This window comes from Puma concolor, chromosome C1 (assembly GCF_028749965.1).
Source record: "Puma concolor isolate L17-30 chromosome C1, mPumCon1.1.hap2, whole genome shotgun sequence".
In the NCBI taxonomy this organism is placed as follows: domain Eukaryota; kingdom Metazoa; phylum Chordata; class Mammalia; order Carnivora; family Felidae; genus Puma; species Puma concolor.
In genome coordinates, this window is record NC_141674.1 from 148,625,106 (window position 1) to 148,646,368 (window position 21,263).

At 40.8% G+C, this 21,263-nt stretch overlaps 1 pseudogene across 1 annotated transcript in view; it reads left to right on the forward strand.

Annotated features, from left to right (window-relative positions):
* Positions 1-10,702, forward strand: part of LOC112848691 (mitochondrial carrier homolog 2-like) — a 57,161-nt pseudogene extending 46,459 nt beyond the window's left edge. The window contains exon 3 of the transcript XR_015255239.1: positions 9,505-10,702. The product of XR_015255239.1 is annotated as a mitochondrial carrier homolog 2-like (transcript). The remainder of the gene's footprint in view (positions 1-9,504) is intronic.
* The last annotated feature ends 10,561 nt before the right edge of the window (positions 10,703-21,263 follow it).

Below are 21,263 nucleotides of genomic sequence, written 5' to 3' on the forward strand. Positions count from 1 at the left end.
CAAATTTAATAAACTAGCAGTTTATCTAATTTCTTAAATTTGTTAGCTCCAGTACCTATTAGTCTTAGAACTTCTCTCTTCAGAAAGATAAACAAGCTTTAAATATAGACAATATATAGTGAAAGCTTTCCACTCTATAAAAATTTGCCACCAATTGTAAGCTTATCTATAAAGAGAATAGTTATGAGGGAAAAAAAGAAAAAGAAGAAATGTGGCTGTCACCCTCAAAAATTTATTCATGCCCTTTGTGATTCCCTCCCTCTCATCCCTCTTCACCCTCCACTTGGTTCCAGGTGACCACTGAACCTGCTTTAGTTATTGTAGATTAGCTTGCATTTCTAGAATTTTATATCAATGGAATCATATGGTACGTATGTACTCTTGTTTTCATCCGACTTCTCTCACTCAGCATATTATTTTAAGATTTATGCATGCCATAGTGTTTGTAAATAGTTCACCCATTTTTATGGTGGAGTTGTATTCCATTGTGTGACCATACATTCATGTTAATCCATTCACCTATTGATGGACATGTTAATTGTTTCCAGTTTTTGGCTATTACAAATTAAGCTGCATTAAAACACACACACACACACACACACACACACACACACACACACACATAAAACACGTTACTAGTTTCTAAGATGAGAGGAGGAATTCTGAGTAGCAAAAGAGCCAGACAAAGACTGGCCACCGAGGTAAAATTACACATTTTAGTTTTCCAAAAAAGTAACTTTTTTGTCTTTAACGTGTTATTGAAACTAATAATTTCTGAGACATCATACTTGTGATTTGAGGAAACTGCCAATCCTCTGCTCAGTTGGGTCCCTTTTGATTAGAAATTGTGAAAATTCATCATTTTTCTTCCAAAAGAGGTATTCTATTCTTATGTGAGGGTATCTAACCAAAACCAACAACCAAATATTAGGCCGTAGAATTTAAAGAGAAGTGTGTTAGTAGGAGCTGTTTTCACATCATCTAATAACTTACTGGGGTGAGGGACTGGAATAAAATGTGTTAAAATAGATTCAATTTGACCAAATTACAGCTTTTGAAAGAACTTCTTTTTAGCACAGGGTTTCTTTGTTGTTTTAGAGGAATTTATTGAAATAAAAATATTATAAAAATACATGCTTGTTGTAAAATGAATCCAAACAATCCATAAATAAAGAAGTAAATATGAAAACCTCATCATGTAAGCAAGTTGGCCTATACCCTTATAAACTTTTCAGAATACATACATAATTATATATATATATTTTTTTTCTACATATGACTTGTCCAACTTCCACCATCTCATTTCCTCTAAAAATAACAACCTATAGCAATTAAAAATTACATTTAAAAAGGTTACATTTCTACAGGACACCCACACGTATCACATTTCACATTTGTTACATTCTGACCCTTACTCTGATGGTAGAAATAAGCAGGGTAGGATTATTGGTGCCATTTTATAGGCAATGTTATTCACGCAAAGTCTGAAGGCTACTTGTGCTGAAGAAGTTGTGACTTGAGTCCTCCATACCAAAAAACATGTCTCTTTACTACATCACACTGTTCCCCACAGTGGGATTCCCACATCTGAGTCTTCTCAGCCTCAGCTAAAGTGTTCTACAGTGTACATCAGATCAAAACCTGAATTTGGGTATAATTTTGAACATCACCATGTAGTTGCCTAGTAGTTTTCTTTAGATAGGAAAAGAGTGGCCTTCCAAACTTAATCTACCAAGTATCTGGATTACATCTTGAAGTGATGACAATGGAGGGTATGACGAAAATTCTACAGGACTCCACACTGATGTTTCTATATATAACCTAACTTTATACATAAATATTTCTGGCAATGGGCACATTCACTACTGAACAATATGCTGGTAAAACAAAACAAAACAAAATAAGACAAAACAACACAGTGGGCCCAAGGAAGAGTCACTTATGCTAAACTCCACAACACCAATCTGAGACTTAACCATAGTTTCTGCTCTCCCAGAAATGGATTCTTAAACCACTCAATCAGGAATCACCTGATCAGCACCAGTTAGGGTATTCTGCCTGATAGAGCCCCATCCCCTAAAGGAAAGTAACCTTGCAATAACCAACCCACTTTTTTGCCTAGTAAAAAAAGAGCTGCTCCCTTCTGCCTATAAAAGTCTATCATTTTTTAAGTTTATTTTTATTTTGAGAGAGAGAGAGAGAATCCCAAGCAGGTCTGCACTATCAGCTCAGAGCCCAATGCAAGGCTCGAACTCATGAACCATGAGATCATTAAAATTCTATCATTTTGTACAGCTCCGTGGAGCCCTATTCATTCGGTCTGCTAGTTTGGATGCTGCTTGATTTGAGTTTATTTTTGCCCAAATAAACTCCTAAAATTTTTACATATGCCTATGTTTATCTTTTAACAGTTCTAGTGAAGGGAAATTGGTAGAAGAGATGCAAGAGGTAACACAGAGGAAAAAGCGCTACTATATTTCATTTCTGAGAAACACTTTTTCCCACATCTTACTACTTAGAAATAGGCATTCATCTTACAAATCCATGGATCTTTGATTTGGTGAAGAACACTAAACAGAGACTCATTAAAACTGGACTCTTGTCTAAATTCCGATAGTTCCCCATTTGGGGAGGGCCATTTAATCCCCCAGTATTGTGAACAAGACATGACACACGTAATGCTCACTACAGGCTACGCAGGAATTGCTCTTAATAATAACTAACATTTATGGAGGGTTTGCCCTGTTCCAGTTACCGTTCTTAGCACATTGAGAGGATTTTCTCATTTTAATCCTCCTAGCAAACCTCTTAGGAAACTCCTATAAATATCCCAGTTTTATAGATGAGCAAAGTGAGATTTAAAAGGTTCAAATGAATGTAGCTATAGGTGAAAACTGGTAAGTGGCAGAGCTGGGAGTTGAAGAAGGAAGTACAAGGCCAGAGGCTCCCCCACTAACCCCAATACTATTGACCTACTTGCTAGCTATGATTTCACCTCATCGCCTTTTTATTTTCCTTCTTCCTGTTCCATTCCTCCACAGGTTTACTGCTGATCCTCATTTATTATAGACTCAGATGCCTTTAGGATTATACACGTAGAAAGAACTGGTGAAGTATGATCAATGTTAGGGATGGTAAACAATATGATTCTCAGCCTGGGCATGTGCACACACACACACACACACGTTAAACAACACATCAAATTAAACTGAAAACCAAACCAAATAGCCATGGACTAGCTTTTTAAAAAGTAATACAAATTAAATTTATTAGGGATCCTTGGAATGTCCAAAAAAATGTGTTGTTTTCAGCTACCAGTATGGGAACTTCGATTAAGTCTCCAAGTAATCATATCTATTCCAGATAGATTATAGCAACACCTGCAAAAACTTCAGTAAACCTAAGGAAAGAAGGTGACTCGAATGGATCTATAAGTCCCTAAAGAGGAGGTCTCCAAAATGACATTTTTATTGAGCACGTCCTATCAAATAAAGGTACTTTTGTTTCATGCATCTTCTCCTTAAACCATTTCTAAGAAGGAGGACTAGAGGGTCTTATTTTTTTGGTTACCCAATTAAGGCTCTAGGGAGTGAATAACTTGCCCAAGACTTTCAAAGCCTCAGCTTTTCCTGTACACTCACGGGGTCAGAGATGGATGTATCATTAAGCTAATGAAGACCCTCAGTTCTTTCCAAAGCCCTGAATCTGTTTTTATTCATAGTTTTATGTTCTCTTTCTTTAAAAGAGCCCTCCAAACTGTTTAAACATTATGGTCCCTCAAAACACCGATCCATGCTGTAGGGGAGTCAAAAGGCAGTGCTAACAGTTATCTTGAACGAGTCGCCCTCTGATTCCAGCTCCCTCCCAGTTGAAGAGAAAGCCACAAACCGCACAATCTCTAGCCCACCTCAGAACTGTGGGAATTTATACATCCTGTACTTCTCCTGAGAGAAGCATCTAGCTCTCTGCTGTTCACCATGCAGAGACACTTGGAGGACAATGTTGACTATATTTTTGCAGCCTTGGTTTTTCTATTAATTGCCAAGTTGCCCCTAGCCTGCAGGAAATGAGATGCCAAAAGGAAGGGGAGTGGATCCCTTCCAGACCTCTACAACTCTCAGATTATACTAAACCAGTAGCAAAAACCCTCTTTAGCATTTGAAAGGGAAGGCAATTGTATTGCTAAGCCTCACTCTACCGCCTCCAGACTTTTCTCAGCCAGAGAACAAAGGGAAAAAAGCAAACACCACTTCACACTCTTATTCATTGGAGGTTAAAAGAGACCTCCCACTATACAAAAGTCCTTCTAAAGGTCAGTTTGGGAGTGTATTGAGGAGGGCACTGGCTGGGGAACAAAATGTTTACCATCACTCTCAGGCGGCTGCTTCTGTTTTTCTTTCAGCACGTGCACGGGGTACATCTGTCAGAATTGGACGTTTTCATCCCCAGTTAGCTTGCTGGTGGTCAAATTATGCTTCCTTGGCCCTCCTCAGTCTTTTGCAGATTCTTAATTCCAGTTGAACTAAGAAAGCAGGGCCACCGCGGGCCAGGACAACTCCCTGGGGACTGTTATTCATTCATATTCATTGAGTCAACAACTACTCATTGAGTACGGAACATGTGTCAAGCACTGTTCTAGGTGCCAGAAGGATGTAACAACACAAGAGCTGATGCAGTTGTCTTAGAGCTTCCATTCAATGGGGAAAGCCTGACATTAAACAGTAAAACATGCACACCATTTTTTTTTAACTACAACCGTGATAAATATCTGAAGGAGCACAGTGTGCAAAAAGAGAGGTTAACATGAGAGTGGCTGACCTCACAAGGCCTGTAAGAGAGGGGGACTTCTTTGAGGAAGTGAGTGGGAGTTAGCTATGTGCCAGAGAAAGTTGGGATCATGCTGGGTATCGCAGGCAAAAAGTCCCTGACTTGGGAAAAAGATGGCTGGGCACAGAAATTGGAAGACTAATGTGGCTAGAGCCCAGAGGGCAAGCCAGAATGCAGCGGGAGATTGGTCAGGAGGGGAACTTCTATAAGGTGTCTATTCTGTAGGCTTTTGCCTTCTGTCTCCAAGGCAACAGTGAGGAGGGGGATCTTGGGGGGGGGGTTAGTTACAGGATTTAATAAGGGAAGTGACTTATGAGGTTTGTAGTGTCAAGAAAGAGTTTTAGGGGCAAGACACTGATCCAGGGAAACCAGTTAATAAGCTATAGCAAAAGTCAACATGAAAAGTTCTCAAATTTTAATTAATTGCCTGGGAATCCTGTTACAATGCAGATTCTGATCCAGGAGTGATCTGGGGTGGGGCCTAAGATTTGCATTTATAACCCGGGTGCACAGGTGCTGGTCTGTAGATATACCACAAAGTTTCTACTAGCAGTTTTATTATTTTAAAGTTTATTTATTTATTTTGAGAGAGGTATAGAGCTCTCAAGAGTGGAGGAGGGGCAGAGAGAGAGAGAGAGAGAGAGAATACCAAGCAGGCTCCGTGCTGTCAGTGCAGAGCTGGATGTGGGGCTCTTCTCATGCCAGTAAGATCATGACCTGAGCCTGTACCAAGAGCCAAATGCTCAACAAACTGAGCCACCCAGGCGCCTCTCTAGTAGCAGTTTTAGATTAAGGTGTTTGCAGTACAGGTGAAGAAAAGCAAACAAACTTGAGAGCTATTGTGTGGGAAGTGAAACAGGTCTCTGACTTGGGTGACTCTAGTGGAAGGGAATTGTATTCTTGGAGATGGACTGTACCAGAAAAGAAAGAGCAAGTCTGGGTGGCAGGTGAAAAGCTCAGTTTTGGACATGTTGAGTTTGATAAGTCTGAGGAATCTCTAAAGAGGCTATGTTACATATGAATATGAAGCTCAAGAAAGAAGAAGAAACTGGGGATACAAATTTAGGAGTTATCAATATGTAGATGGTATATGAAACCATGAAAATGGATGCTGTCAACATAGGGAGAGGGTATACAGCAGGGGTCACAAACTCAATTTTGACCTGCTGGCCATCTGTTAGTCCTCTCTTAACTATTTTGGGAAGAGAAGAGTCCCAAGGTGAAGCAAGTATTTAACAACTGAGTGAGGAGGAGAAGCCAGTAAAAAAATTGAGAAGAAAATGTCAAAGATGAAAGAAAACCAAGTTGCTATCCAACAGCCAATGTCTTTCTTCTTTACTGACAGAACAGGTTTGAGACATGGAGATGGCTTGGTATTAAAAAGATAAATCTGTAGTCCCTGTGGCTGAGTTGTGGTTGATCTAAACCAGACATAATCTCATGCCACTCTGCCCGAAGATTGGACCAGTTGTAGGCTCTGACCAATGAGAAAAAATGGCAAAGGGTGTAGTGAGTGGGGAATTCATGGAAGGCATTTTTCTTTCCTTTATTATAAAAAAAGAACAAGAAGAACTTCATGCATGTTGCCACTGCGCATCCCCAACCCCCCTTTACTGTTATGAACTTAGACATGATGTCAGAGCAATGTCAGGCATCCTAAGGCTGAGAGAAAATGAAATGGGGGTGATAACTCGACAGTAGAGGATAGCGAAATTAAAAACGAAAAGTGTCCATGTTGCCGATGACATAGCTGGGCTGCTTAGCTACTCTGGAACCACCTCCTTCTACTGTTTTTGTTAAGTGAGATGATAAATACTCATGCTACTTAAGCCACAGGTAGGGGATTCTGTCACTTGCAGCTGAATGTATTTCCAGGTGTTAATTAGTGCATATTGTGTAGTGATATTGTGTTGTGTAGACCTGGAGTCAGATAGATGTGGTTCAGATAGATAGTGTTTAACTTTGGACATTTTGTGTGTTTCCTCATCTGCAAAATGAAGATAATAATAGTATCTATCCTAAGAACTCTCCTATACTGTTGATGGGAGTGTAAATTAGCAAAACTACTCTGTAATTTGGCAGGATTTACTAAAACTGAAAATGCATGAAGCCTAAAGCCCCACCATTCTCCTTCTAGGTAAATCTTAGAGAGACTCTTGCCCAATGCATTGAGGGACATATACAAGATTACTCATTGAAGCATTTTTTGTAATAGGAAAGAATTAACAACAGGGAGAAATGCATAGATATCTATCTATACATAGATTCTATCAGGGGGAAATATATAGATAAGCTATAGTATATCCATATGATAGTATACCATGGAGCAGTTTAAACAGATGAACTAGCTCTCTCTATATATATCAACATGGATGGGTCTCAGAAACATAATGCTGAATAAAAAAAGCAAATTGCAGAGTTAGACATGCAGTATGATCCATTTATATATATTTTAAAAGCAGACACTACACTACATATTTTTGTGGATCTGTAAGTCTATGGAGAATAGATTGGAACAACATATATTCGATACACTCAGGAATGAGGGATAAAGAAGATAAGAAAAAATAGGGGTCATGTCTAGACAGATGATTATATCATGCCAGTAACAGGAAAGAATGACTGACTGAATCAATTCAATTCTGTGCATCTGCAGCTCAACCTTAGAAACAAAATAAAACAAAACAAAACATAATAGTATCACTCTTCTAGGATTAAATGACATCATAGATCAGTGGCTCACAGTAAGGGCTTAACAAATGGTGGTCATCATCATTATTATTATGTCCACTTGCTGTCTCTGCCTTTTTGCTTTCTATAGGCTCTTTCTATTACAACAATCTTAGATGGGGAGTTTGGTTGGGTACTACACTCTGGGTCTAAATTTCCAATTCCCATTTATTGTTTGGAGGCCTATGACAGCAAAAGGCTTGGCTTCAGCCAGGTGTTGATGTGCATTAAGACTACTCTAATGGGTTAAAAAAAAAGTGCTATAAGGCCCACCCAATGGCAGCCCCAACCTACTGATGTCCCAAATAACCACAAAGAGGGGAACACCTTGCTGTTGTGACTCCTTGCATTTTGCATACATAGCTTGTTTAATCAGAACTAGATTGAGCAAAACAAGAAATTTACAGATGCATGTGAAAATTGGAAATTTCAAGAAAAGAACTGGCTTCAACTTTTTCAACCGAATTGGAGGATTTCCACTGCCTTGTACCTACCTACATCTGCTATTTCCACGGCTGAGATTTCTGTTGCTTGCAGTGCTTACTTCCAGATACCTATTTTGAACCAGTCCTGCAAGCTACTGGAAGAAGCTCTGAATCATCTAGGTGGAAAAAGGAAGTTAGTGGAAGCATACTCAATAGCTCACAGAATTAAAGGAAATGCTGAGAGCCATGTGTTGGGAAGAAAGGGAAGGAGGGAGCTATAGGGTCTCACTGAGGAATACATTCTCTTTCCTTAGTTGTGACATGGGAATAGTACAGCTCCACCTACCTAGAGTCCCTCTGTCATTCTCCCTGAAGAAAGAGTCTGGTGGATTAATTTGTGATGGGGCACCTTGTAATCAACTGTCCTATTAAGACTCCATAGAATTGTAAGGAGTAGTCGGCCCAAAGACAAGCTACTTCCAATACAAGGGGAAGGATGCTGGCTAGCAAAAATGACAAATGTCTACTACACTGTTAAATATAGTTTAGGAATTCCAAAGGTCATACATGGAAAGATAAGATATTACAACTTCATTATCTGCTTGTTTAATGACTTGGGGAACTAACTTCACAATTCTTTCTTTTCTCTCTTTCGTACTGGCAAAGTGGGGTTCCTGACACATACTCCTTTCTTAGGTCACCAGATGTAAGTCTTAATAAATTAATACTAATTTATTAAGCTGGAAAGAGTCTCAGATCTCTTAAGGTATCGATTCTCAATCTTGCCGTGGCTGTGCATTAAAGTAACCTGGAACACTATTTTATTTATTTATTTATTTATTTATTTATTTATTTATTTATTTAATTTTTTTTTTCAACGTTTATTTATTTTTGGGACAGAGAGAGACAGAGCATGAACGGGGGAGGGGCAGAGAGAGAGGGAGACACAGAATCGGAAACAGGCTCCAGGCTCCGAGCCATCAGCCCAGAGCCCGACGCGGGGCTCGAACTCACGGACCGCGAGACCGTGACCTGGCTGAAGTCGGACGCTTAACCGACTGCGCCACCCAGGCGCCCCTGGAACACTATTTTAGAATGCACACACCCAGAAAGCCTGATTTAATTGGTCTAGGAGGGAGAATTTGGGCATCAGTACCTTCCTTCCTTTCTTCCTTCCTTCCTTCCTTCCTTCCTTCCTTCCTTCCTTCCTTCCTTCCTTCCTTCCTTTTCTTTGTATTTCTTTTCTCTTTCTTTCTTTCTTTCTTTCTTTCTTTCTTTCTTTCTTTCCTTTGTATTTCTTTTCTCTTTCTTTCTTTCTTTCTTTCCTTTGTATTTCTTCTTTCTTTCTTTCTTTCTTTCCTTCCTTCTTTCCTCTTTCTTTCTTTCTTTCTTTCTTTCTTTCTTTCTTTCTTTCTTTCTTTCTTTCTTTCTTTCTTTCACATCAGTATATTTAAAAAGTTCCGAGGTCAGACCTGGGAGTAACTCAGTTGCTTGGTGGTTCCATATGTCTGTCCATCTCCAGGTGCCATCATGGCAAATATGGTCTGTCAAGTGCTCCTGGGCTCCTGCCTCACTATCCTGTCCCAGTCTCTCATGCACTTGAAGGTGCTCATCCAGGTGGGATATAAGCCTCTTCTTCCAACAATAGAACAAAATATTTGGGGGCAGCAAGTATGTCAGTTTCCTGTCTGTTTTATCATGTTCAGCACATTGGGAGCATAGATGGGAAGCATGAGTTGTTCACAGACTCTAAGACTGTGTTCAGGAGTCCTTGGAACTGTGGTCTATGGTAAAGTTTTACAGGATTTAGGCCCTGGAAATGAACAGAAAGAAGTCACACCTTCCTTTGACCAAGTTATGAATGATACAACTCAGGAGAGATGACGGTTCATTCTGCTGCTACCATCATCATAAATCCCTTCCACATGACCAACTCTGAGATCTATGGTACAATTCATTGGCAGAGAATCCAAGTACTGTGGAATTTGTGACTCCATAGTAACCTTCTATTGTGAAGAGGGCATCCTAGGATTTTTTGTGGGTTTTATTCCTCAACTCCTAGGTGACATCATTTCCTTGTGGCTTTATAAGTCACTGCTCTGTTACCTATGCACTAGACAGTGGGGTTTCTACCATGAACGAAATAAAGTTATTCCCAAGCTGTCATAGGACTTTTTACCAGTATGTTGAGCTACTCCTTTGTGCTTGTCTCTAATCTTGTGGCTGTCAACAACTGGGGGCTTTCTTGGATCCCCTCCTTACTCTCCAGTGTATATTTCTTGGATAGGTAGCTAGTACATGCTACAAAAAGAGGGAAATATGAGCTGATGAAATAGCTTGTCTTTCCAGAAGGTCCCCTTTGGGAAGAGTTATTGTCGTGACTTGAGAATGTTAATTTGAAGCTGTGGGGCAGGAACAGTGATATTTCTATAGTCCCAGATGCAGAGAATTATGGGAGACAACATTGATTTCCCTCCCATGAGTGGCATTCTTTTTTAAATGATTATTTAATCTTGGAAAATAAAAATAAAAAGTTCCCAGGTCATTCTAATATGCAGCCAAGGTTGAGAAGTCCTGGGATAGACTTAGAGATAGTTTGTTCTTATTCTACTGTCCTCCTATGGAAAGTCCCTCTGTATCTCTGAAAGGTGACTGTCAGCTTGTTTTAATTCCAGTGAGGAGAGGATCTTAGTCTGCTCAGGCTGTGATAATAAAACACTGTCGGCTGGTGGCTTAACAGAAGTTTATTTTCTCACAGGTCTGGGAACTGGGAAGTCCAAGATCAAGGTTCTAGCAGGGATCAGTTCCTGGTGAGAGCTCTCTTTCTGACTTGCAAATGGCTACCTCTTTGCTGTGTCCCTTCCACGGAGAAAGGGCAACAAGCTCTCTGATGCCTCTTCTTATAAGGACACTAATCCTATTGGATCAGGGCTCCACCCTTATAACCTCATTTGAGCTTAATTGCTTCAATAAAGGCTCTCTCTGCAAAAACAGTCACATTGGGGTTTGAGGTTTCCACATATGAATCTGGGGTCAGGGGAAACACATTCAGTCCTTATCAATGAGGTCACAGCTAATTAGGTTGTAGGGTGACTCAAGTTGTTAGAAAGCTCTTCATATTAAGCACAAGCCTTTCTCTTCCTAAATTTTCCCTACCTCTTGGGTCTTAATTCTGCAGCAAGGGTTAAGAGAACTGGGAGGCATCTAAGACAAGAACAACTATTTTTGCATGCATTACAGTCTCTGGAGCCTCAGGAGAATATTGTGAGCAAGATATCATTATCCCCAGTTTATAGATCAGAAGACTGATACCAGAGAGGATGAGTCATCTGCCTAAATTCATAAAGCTGATTAGTGGCAAAATGAGAATTCACACCCAAGCCTTTCTCCTTCCTAAGCCCGGCTCTTTCCAGCACTGTGCTGAAGTGATTTCTTATACAACAGCCCCTAGGATATACGAAGGTAAAGTTGACTGACTCCTGAGAACATGCCTTGTTTGTCCAAATGCTGCTTGTGCTATTGCTTGTTTTTGCTTTTCTATTTCTCCCTTTCTCCCCTTTATTTCATCCATCTATTACCTACTCTTCATTCTAGCTCTGATTTACTTCTTTCACCTCATAATCTTATTTTTCCTCAATGTCTTTCCTGGAATTCCTTTCATTTTACAAACTGTAGTATGGATCAAACTTTAGCATGTGTAAGAATCATGCAGAAATATTCTGATTCAGTAGGTGAAGTGGGGCCCAAAGGTGTGTACCATCGTTTGTCTATAATGTGTTTACAATTTTTTTATACCTGCTCTCCTTCTCCACCCCCATTTTTTTGCAACAGCCTTTCTCTTTCTTTTTTTAGGAAATGATTTTAGCCCACTCTGTGTGATTCTGGTGAGTCTGTCAGTCATGTGGTCCCATGTAATCCACCATAGGAATCGACACAGGAGTTAGAACAGCATGTCAGAATGTGTACACCATTTCTCTGGACACAGTGATTGGTCTGCTTGTCACTTAGCACCTGATCCATGAAGAGCCAATCAGAATCTTTTCTCAGGATTGCCATGGATGCAGGGAGAAAAAGAGTTCTTTTCCTTGATGTTGCTGACTGTTAGTGATGCTGATGGCCATCTTTGTTCTCACACAGATAGAGTCTACCTGGGAGTGAAGTGAACACAAAGGGAAGGAGAACGTGAAGATGAAGAGTGAGAGGGACCAGTCTTGATGGCACTGCATCTAGATTTGCTGAAGGCTGTTTCTCCCTTAGGTTGCCCATTCCCTTGAGTCAATAAATACTGTTTGGTTTAAGCTTGTTACAGTTGGGTTTTACCTTCTTGCAACCACACTTAAGCTATAAAACATGTCCATTTTAGGCGTGCCTGGGTGGGTTAGTCAGTTAGGTATCCGACTTCAGCTCAGGTCATGATCTCATGGCTTGGGTGTTCCAGCCGTGCATCAGGCTCTCTTCTCTCAGTGCAGAGCCTGATTCGGATCCTCTGTCTTCCTATCTATGGGTGTTTGTGTCTCTCTCTGCACTCCCCCACCCCCACTGCTTGCGTTCTCTCTCTCTCTCTCTCTCTCAAAAACAAACATTTTTTAAAATGTCCATTTTATCCAACACTGCAATCAATACCTGCTCACAAAATAGGCACAGAGAGATTTCTCATTGTACATTTACTTTCCTGGGTCTCCAAATTGGCTGAAATACCACAACTCTTGCTGGAAATTCATGCAGAAACTGCTTTGGAATCTGTCTTTGATTCCTGGGCTTCAGCAGATACCAAGATGGGAATTGTGGTTAAGAATCCAGGCTTCAGGTTGGGCAGAAGTGGGTTCAAATTATGGCTTTACGACTTGCTACTAAGCTGCAAATTCTCTAAGGCTCATTTTTTTTTCCCATTTGTAAAATGAGGGTAACATTATTTATGAAGCAATTATCACTTTGGTCTGATCCATTCCTCCTGCTCACTCTTTTTTCCCCCTATAACTGAACATGTACCTCTGGCCCATAGTGGGCATTGTCTCAGGGAGGGCCAACAATAGTACCTTTGTTCCAGTGGAGTCAAATTAAACTCTGCTTGGAATTCGAATTGTCAGTGAAAACCCACAGAAGTAGAAGGCAGTGTAGGTAGAGTCATCTGATGATAGGGCCACAGACAGAGAAGAGAACCAAGAGCTGCAGCTGAGTGCCTCAGAGTGTTGTCCTTTCTGTCTTTCCTAACCCTGTTTGTGCAGCTCTTCTGATTCACGAGCCAGTCCAGAGGCTTACTCATAAATCTGTTTTGGGTTATGTGGGATCCAGCCAAAGAGCCTTAATGAATCACTCCACCTCAAAAGGTAGCTCTGAGGAGCGCCTGGGTGGCTTAGTCGGTTAATCAACCTCTTGATTTCGGATCAGGTCATGATCTCATGGTTCATGAGATCAAGCCCCGGGAAGGGCTCCATGCTGACAGTGCAGAGCCTGTTTGGGACTCTTTCTTTCCCTCTCTCTCTGCCTCTCCCTTGCTTGCATGCACACACATACATTCTCTCAAAATAAATAAATAAACTCAAAAAATAAAGTTAGCTCTGAGAATTAAATAAGATAATACGTGTGAGGTAATTCACTCAGTACTGGGGATATAATAAATGTTTAACAAATGTTTACTAGTATTCCAGCTTGACTTCCTGACTGGTGAATCCTACATGGTTAAATAAGTAAATCCCTGCTTATAACCCAGAAGTCAGCTATGTGGAGTTTCCCATGTGAGAAGAAGTTTGACTCTGAACTGGAGACTATATATCAGTGTCTACTCTTATACCTTTGGGTAGGGTAAGAATTAGATGGAAAGATTCTGCTTCAGAAGTTCAGGGGTGGGAAAGTCAAATTTGAAATTACCAATTATTTTCTCTATCCATGGTGTGTTAATTCATATGGTTGTTTTCTTCTGATTGGAAGATACATGAAACTCCCATTGTTTCTCAGTATTGGGTTCTAGAAGCAGATTTGTCTTTGAAAAGACGGAGCCCCACAAATTGATTTCATATGTATTACATGTTTTAAATCAGTCCCTTGGTAGTAGACTGAATAATGGACCTCAGAGATGCCAGTCCTAATTCCTGGAACCTGTAAATGTTAACTTATCAGGAAAAGGGGGTCTTGCAAATGTGATTTAGTCAAGGATCTTAAGATACAGAAATTATCCAGGATTATATGGGTGGGCCCAATTTGCTACAATGTCCTTATAAGAGAGAGGCAGAAGGAATTTACACCCACACCCAGAAAAGAGGGGTATGTGAAGACAGGCAGAATCGGAGTGATGTGACCGCAAGCCAAGACATACTGACAGCCACCAGAAACTGGAAGAGTCAAGGAAGGGATTCTCCTGTAGAGCCTCCAGAGGGAGTGTGGCACTGCTGATGATTTGATTTTTGCTTAGTGAAACTGATTTTGGATTTCTGGCCTGCAGAACTGTGAGAGAATAAATTTCTGTTGTTTGAAGACACCAAATTTGTGATAATTTGTTACAGCAGCTGCAGGAAACAAATACACCATCTTAAATACATTTCTCAAATGTATTGAAAATCTGTCTAACCAAAAGCTATAAAAGACAGAAATTTTATTCTATTTATGTAAGTTATTTGGCACATTCTATCCTGCAAACTTACCAAAAGGCTGAGAAAAGTTGCTCTTGTTCTTTTTCTTTTTCTGCACCCAAAGTAGGGCATGAACTCACAACCCCAAGATCAAGAGTCATATGCTCTACTGACTGAGCCAGCCAGGTGTTCCCAAGAAAAGTTGTTAATGCAAAGATTCAACTCCTTCTGTGGTATCATGTGCAGACCACCCCCAATTGAATGATTTTCGTTAACAGGCACACAGGTTGCTCTGCTTCTGATGCAGTTTCCATTGCTCCTGGGTCTTAGTTGCAAAGCTCTTCGGCCCCTTCTAAAGAGAAGTAAAAGAATATGGCTGACCGCAGATAACAAGCCCTTTCCCCCTCACTTCTCCAGGAGCAAGAGACTGGTTCATTGCACAATGGCCTTCAATATCCCTTCTCTCCCCAAGGGATGAGGTCAAGTGAGGTCAAGCATCTTGAGGGAAAATAAAGAACATTACTAAAGACTTCTTTCATTTCTCTCCTCTTATGGCAATGATCATTTTAATGTTTCTAATACTTTAAAAATATTGTACAAATATTTGTAAAAAATACAGAAGAATGTATAGTAAATAGTTGAAGTTCCTCTCTCCACAACTTCCCATTATACTCCCTTCCATATATTTAACCGTGGTAAAATGTTTCCTTCCAGAAATTTCTTTAAATGCCTGTGTACTCCAATGGCATGTATGTGCCTGTATGTGTACTTGTACACATAGACACAGAGGCTTTTTGGTTTTTTGTTTTAATCTGATATCAATAATTGGAAAAGGCCAATTGCTGAATCAAAGCAACTCTGTTATGCCAAGATCAGGGTCATGGTTCAAAAATATAGAACACTGACACCCAAGCTGGAGACGTTTGGGTAGATGCTATTTAAGCTTTTGAACCCTTGACTTCTTTGAATCCTCCTGGTTCACAGAAGTGATCGCCCATCTCCATTAAAAGTCAGCATTCTTTCCTTCTTGAGGACCATTAAGATGTCTTTCCCTGTATGCAGAATGTGCCTTTCTCATGATATGCCCCCATTTTTCTTTCTGGTCATTAGGCCTATATCATTAGGGTTAACTTTCAACATAACATCGTTGGGGGACATGCTGGGCCTGATAAGGAAGGAAAGAGACTTACCTAAAGGAGTTATAAGACCTAATTATAATGTATTGGTAGTAGCTGAGGGAGTATTACAGAAACTGGATTCTGAGGCCACTCCATCACACAGGCAGAACAGTTGGATAAAGGAGAGTTTACTGATTTGTGGACACTTCCCAAAATATAAGATTTAACAGCCTGTCAAAGATCTGAGGAGACAGTGTGAACTCACCACTAGTATGGATGCTAGAAACATGGAAAAAAGGTGGCTCATGCTAGATGAAGGTGAAATGCCAAAATTGCTATGGTAGACAGTGGAGAAAGGGATTAAATGCCCAGGGAAATGGGCATGCTTAAATGGATATATATGTAAGGCTAAAAAGACACCAGATGATTATGTACCCTGGAAAGGACTAATGGGCACATCATTCCCAAGGTCATAAGTAATGCACTCACGGGAGGGGCAACAGCATCACTAAAAGGTTCAGTGAGGAAAGTCCTTGATAAGACAGGGTTAACATTAGGAAAGATTACAGAATTAGGAAAGTGGGAAAGTTACAGAATTAGGCTCAATAATAGCAATAGGGATGTTAGGACTCCAAAACAATACAGAGTAGGTAATGCCACTTAACTGCCAGAAGCAAGATGGATGTAATTTTCTTAATGAGTGGCAGAGTCATAGGGTACCTAAGGGGGCCTGATCTGCAGAAAAATAGAGATGGTTAATGGACACAGTATGCCTAGGGGCAAAGTAGATGGGCACCCAATAAGGGTACAACTCAGCTTATACGGTTGGAAGAAAAAGAGATGGATGGACACTAAATTGAGGGCAATTATATGCTTTGATGTCTTGCTATGATCCTGGACCTGAATTGTTTTTCAGGTGTAGAAACCATTGACTGAATAGTCACTTATAGTTAGTTATCACAAACATTTTGGAGACTGTGGGAAACAAAGGTCTCAGTTAATATAGATCTTAAGATACTCAAAGTATCATCATGGTTTTCCTGAATGGAGGTTTGTGGAGTTTCGACCAAGGTCCTGCTTACAGTGAACCTACTGGATCTACTGATCTGCCCAACAGTCATTTTCATGATCTCCAAATGTGTAGTTGGGATTGACCTATGTTGTAGTTGGCATAACTCCAACTTTGGGTTCTTGGCCTTTAGGGTATGGGCTGTCATAATGGGGAATCCCTAGTAGAAGACTCTGAAAATATTTCTTCATCCCCCCAGTCCCATCTAAGAACCAAAACCAATATCACAACCCCAGATAGGGAGATGGCAAAAGTTAAGGCTATAACTTTTGTATAAATGGAGGACTCTACCGTATCTCCATTTAATTTGACCACCTGGCCCCCAGAAGAAGTAAGATGGCTCTTGGAAAATGATAGTTTATGGCAAACTTAAATGAATTGTCTCCCTAATTGCAACCATGGTACTATGTATGATTAATATATTTGCTAGAATAAATTAATATTTTTTCAGGTACATGACACATGCCAATTAAGTTGGCAAATACACTCTTTTATATTCTGATTAAAAAATAGCATCAGAAACAGTTTGCATTTACATAGAGTAAATAATACATTTCTACAGTTTTTCCCAAAGCTATGTTAATTCTATGTTTTCTATAAGAATATAGGCCAAAATGATCTGGACCATCTGGGCATCTCAGAGAACTTCACATTGATCCATTATATCAATGATGTTATGCTAATTGGAGCTAATGAATAAGATTGGTTAGCATGCTGGAGGACTTAGTAAGACACATACATTCCATGCAAGACGAACCCTATAAAGAATGGGAATCCTGACACATAAATAAAATGTTGTAGTCTTTTTTTTTTTTTTTTTAGAGAGAGAGGCAGAGGGGAGGGGTGGGCAGAGGGTGGGAGGGAGAGAATCCCAAGCAGGCTCCATGCTCAATGCAGAGCCCAATCCAGGGTTCAATCCCACAACACTGAGATCATGACCTTGAGCCGAAATCGAGTTGGACACTCAACCAACTGAACCACCCAGACACCCCAAAATTTTGTAGTCTTGAGGTCAGTGGTGTGCTAGGGCATACCTTCCAAAGTAAAAGACAAATCATTATACCTTGACCTCCCACTACTGAGTGGGAACTCCTATCCTTGATAGGTTGCTCTCAGTTCTAGAGTCAGCATATTCCACACTAGAGAATACTTATCTAGCTCATATTCCAGGTGACGAGAAATGATGCCAGCCTTCAGTAGGTGCCAGCACAAAAAAGAGTTCTTCAGCAAATTCAAGCTGCAGTGCAAGCAGCTTTGCCACCTGAGCTGTAAGTCCCTGCAAGTCCCATGGTATTAGAGATAAGTGGCAGGAAAGATGCAATGTAGCAGCACGGTTTATGGCAAGTCCCAGCGAGAGAATAACGGTGCACATTCCTGAGATTCTGGCATAAACAACATTATATACTTAAAAGAAACAAAAATATCTGGGGTGCTAATGGACATTGGTAGAGATGGAATGCCTGACCAGGAGACACTAAATGACCATGCTTCTAGAACCACCCATTCAGAGCTGGGTTCATGTAAGGTTGCTAGAATCCTGTAGCAGTCTATTGTGAGATGAGCATGAGCTCAAGCACGCGAAGGACTAGAGAGCAAAAACAAGCTGCATGAGCAAGTAGCCCGTGACCCTCACCACTGTGCGCCAGCACCTCTCCCTCACCTCACTTTGATCATACTGGGAATCTCTTATCCTCAGCTGACGGAAAAGCAAAATCTACAAGCTTGGTTTACAAATAGAAAAGCTTAGTATGCCAGTGCTTAAAAATGGAAGCAGCCACACTGCAGCCTCATTCGGAAGTGGCTTTGAAAGACACTAGTGAGGGAAAATCCTCCTGATGGGCAGGCGTTTGGGTGATGCACCTGTTTATCCACTTTGTGTGAAAGAAGTGGCTTGAGGTTGCAATATATCAGGACTCACAGGCAGGTACACAGAAAAGAGTAAGATTTAAAGAATGGAGCAAGGAGGTGGATGAGCATAGTGGAAGAACAGAGTATGAAAATCTTTGCATTATATGTTAATGCCCTCCACAGCCACTATGACTATCCAAAAACTTATGGAATATTTTATCCCTGAGAAAGGATCCTATATAAAATTGTGACAGAACACAGAGCCTATTTTACTACAGAAGAGATATGGAAGGGGCACCTGACTGGCTCAGTCTATACAGCATATGACTCTTGATCCTCAGGTTGTGAGTTCGAGCCCCCACGTTGAGCGTAGAAATTACTTAATAAAGAGAAATTCTTTATTTAAAACTTTTTTTCAAGTTTATTTATTTTGAGAGAGAGAGAAAGAGAGCAGGGAAGGGGCAGAGAGAGAGAGAGGGAGAGTGAGAATCCCAAGCAGGCTCTGTGCCATCAGCACAGAGCCCAATGTGGGGCTTGATCTCACAAACGACAAGATCATGACCTGAGCTGAAATAAAGACTCAGGTGCTTAACCAGCTGAGCCACCCAAGCGACCCAAAAAAAATTTTTTTTAAAAGGAGGTATGAGAGTGGGCTTATGACTACCGGATCCACTGGTCATACCACATACCATTCTAATCAGAAGTGACCTACCTGATAGAGCCTTAAAATGATCTTCTGAGGACACAGTTGAACTGCTAGCTTAGAAGCAGCCCTTTGTAAGAAAAGGTATCCATCCTCCAGAAGACTGAATTAAAAAAAATTTATATGACACTGTATCCCCAAGTAAGATGAATGCATAGGTCCAGTAACTAAGGGATGGAAGTAGGAGAGACCTGAATTACTGTATCTCCTAATGATCCACTAGGGACTTTGTCCTTTTTGGCTCCATAATTCTACACTCTATAAGGTGAGAGGTCCTGGATTCTAAAGGAGGACACTTTTGCAAGGGGACCTAGCAAGCTTCCCATTGAAATATAGACTACAATTGCCACTACAAGTGCTACTAGGCACTTCAGATTCCTTGTGCCAGGGACTGGCCAACAAGGGGAGGAGTTACTATCTTGGAGGGGGTAACGGGACCTTGGTCTTCAGGAGGCAGTGGAGGTGCTTTTACACAAGGGGTAAATATGTGTGGCATCCAGATAATACACTTGAGTGTGTTTTTGTACTCCTTTGCTCAATTGTAATGGTAAATAGACATGTCAGCAACCCTGGCCTCAAGAGGACATGGTGTCCTGAGTAATAACACCCCTCAGGTGTGGGAGTCTGGGTAACACCAATAGATAAGTCACCAAAATCAGAAGTAGTGCTGAGGTAAGAGGAATCTACAATGGATATTGGAGGAGAAAGACGATGAGTATCATGGTCCTAAGATCAGCTCTAGGCAGGAACTGTAATTTGTCCCATTAACCTTTCTCTTCTAAGTTTCTTTTGGGAAGAGAGGTACATTAGAATCCTGGAAGAATCACTCTTCATATATATATGTATTGTCCTTGAAGAAATGTTTCCGAGTGGCACCGGGAGTGAACAGTAATGGATATGGACATGAGCTACAATGATCCCCTTCGAGAAAAGACTTGCTGTCCTGTTAGCTCCTTCAGACTTGATCTCAGTTGCCTTGCTCAACACCACACCCTTTCCAGGGTATCTTATATCCAATGGCTTGTCATGTGAGGGTTTAAAGGCCTAGCCATTTTGGGTTACTGTGCAACAACTTTGATTAGCTATATATATTCCAGAGTTCCCAGTGCAGTTACTTAAGACTTTGCTAGAATCCCATTGTAGTTCAACTTCTGTCTCTGCTCAATCATACTTCCTTCCCCTTCTTTCCATGAATGTTGATTTTTTATCAGTTTTCCTTTGCATGAAACTTTATCTCAGAGTTTGCTCCTGGAGCTCAACCTATATCAGCCTTGATCCCTACTCTGAAGATGTGAGGAAGGTATCCTCAAAGTGGCGCTAGTATGGAATGGGACAGAAGAACTACTGATCAGGGCAAGGAAAGCATATATAGGGAAGCAAGAACGATGGCAGAGTTTGAAGATTTACAATACTGGGGAATTAAACAAATAAAAATGAATAAACTGATTGATTCATTGATTGATTTTGTAAATAAAAGAGGAAGGATTTAAAAAAAATTTCTACATCAGAGAATTTTCCAGGTCAGGGAGAAAGGGTAGATAAATGAAGACAACGTTCTTGATTCAAGATCTTGGACAAAGCTGCCTACTTCATGGTGTCATCTGCTTCTGGAGCCTGAGTATGCTCAGGAATTTCTCAACTTGCGGTCCCTCATAGGTGGGGATGGCCTTCTGATGGTCATGGGGGTGATGATCTGGATCTAACTTGTGGCTTATGTGAATCCAAGAAGATTTTTATTTTGATGACAGTGTACATGGTTAGCAGTACTTCCTCAGGCCTCTCCCAGTGAGGTGATCATGCTTTCTTCTAAAAACTTTGCTGTATACTCCATGTCCTGAGCCTAGAACTCAAGCCGCTGCAGCCCCGCACACATCCGCATCTGGGACAAACTCCCCAGGGCCCCCGGGTGGGTCCCAGCTGGCTCCCGCAGCTGCAGCAAAGTGGCAGGTGCTGCGCCCTGGGGAAGCGAAGCTAGAG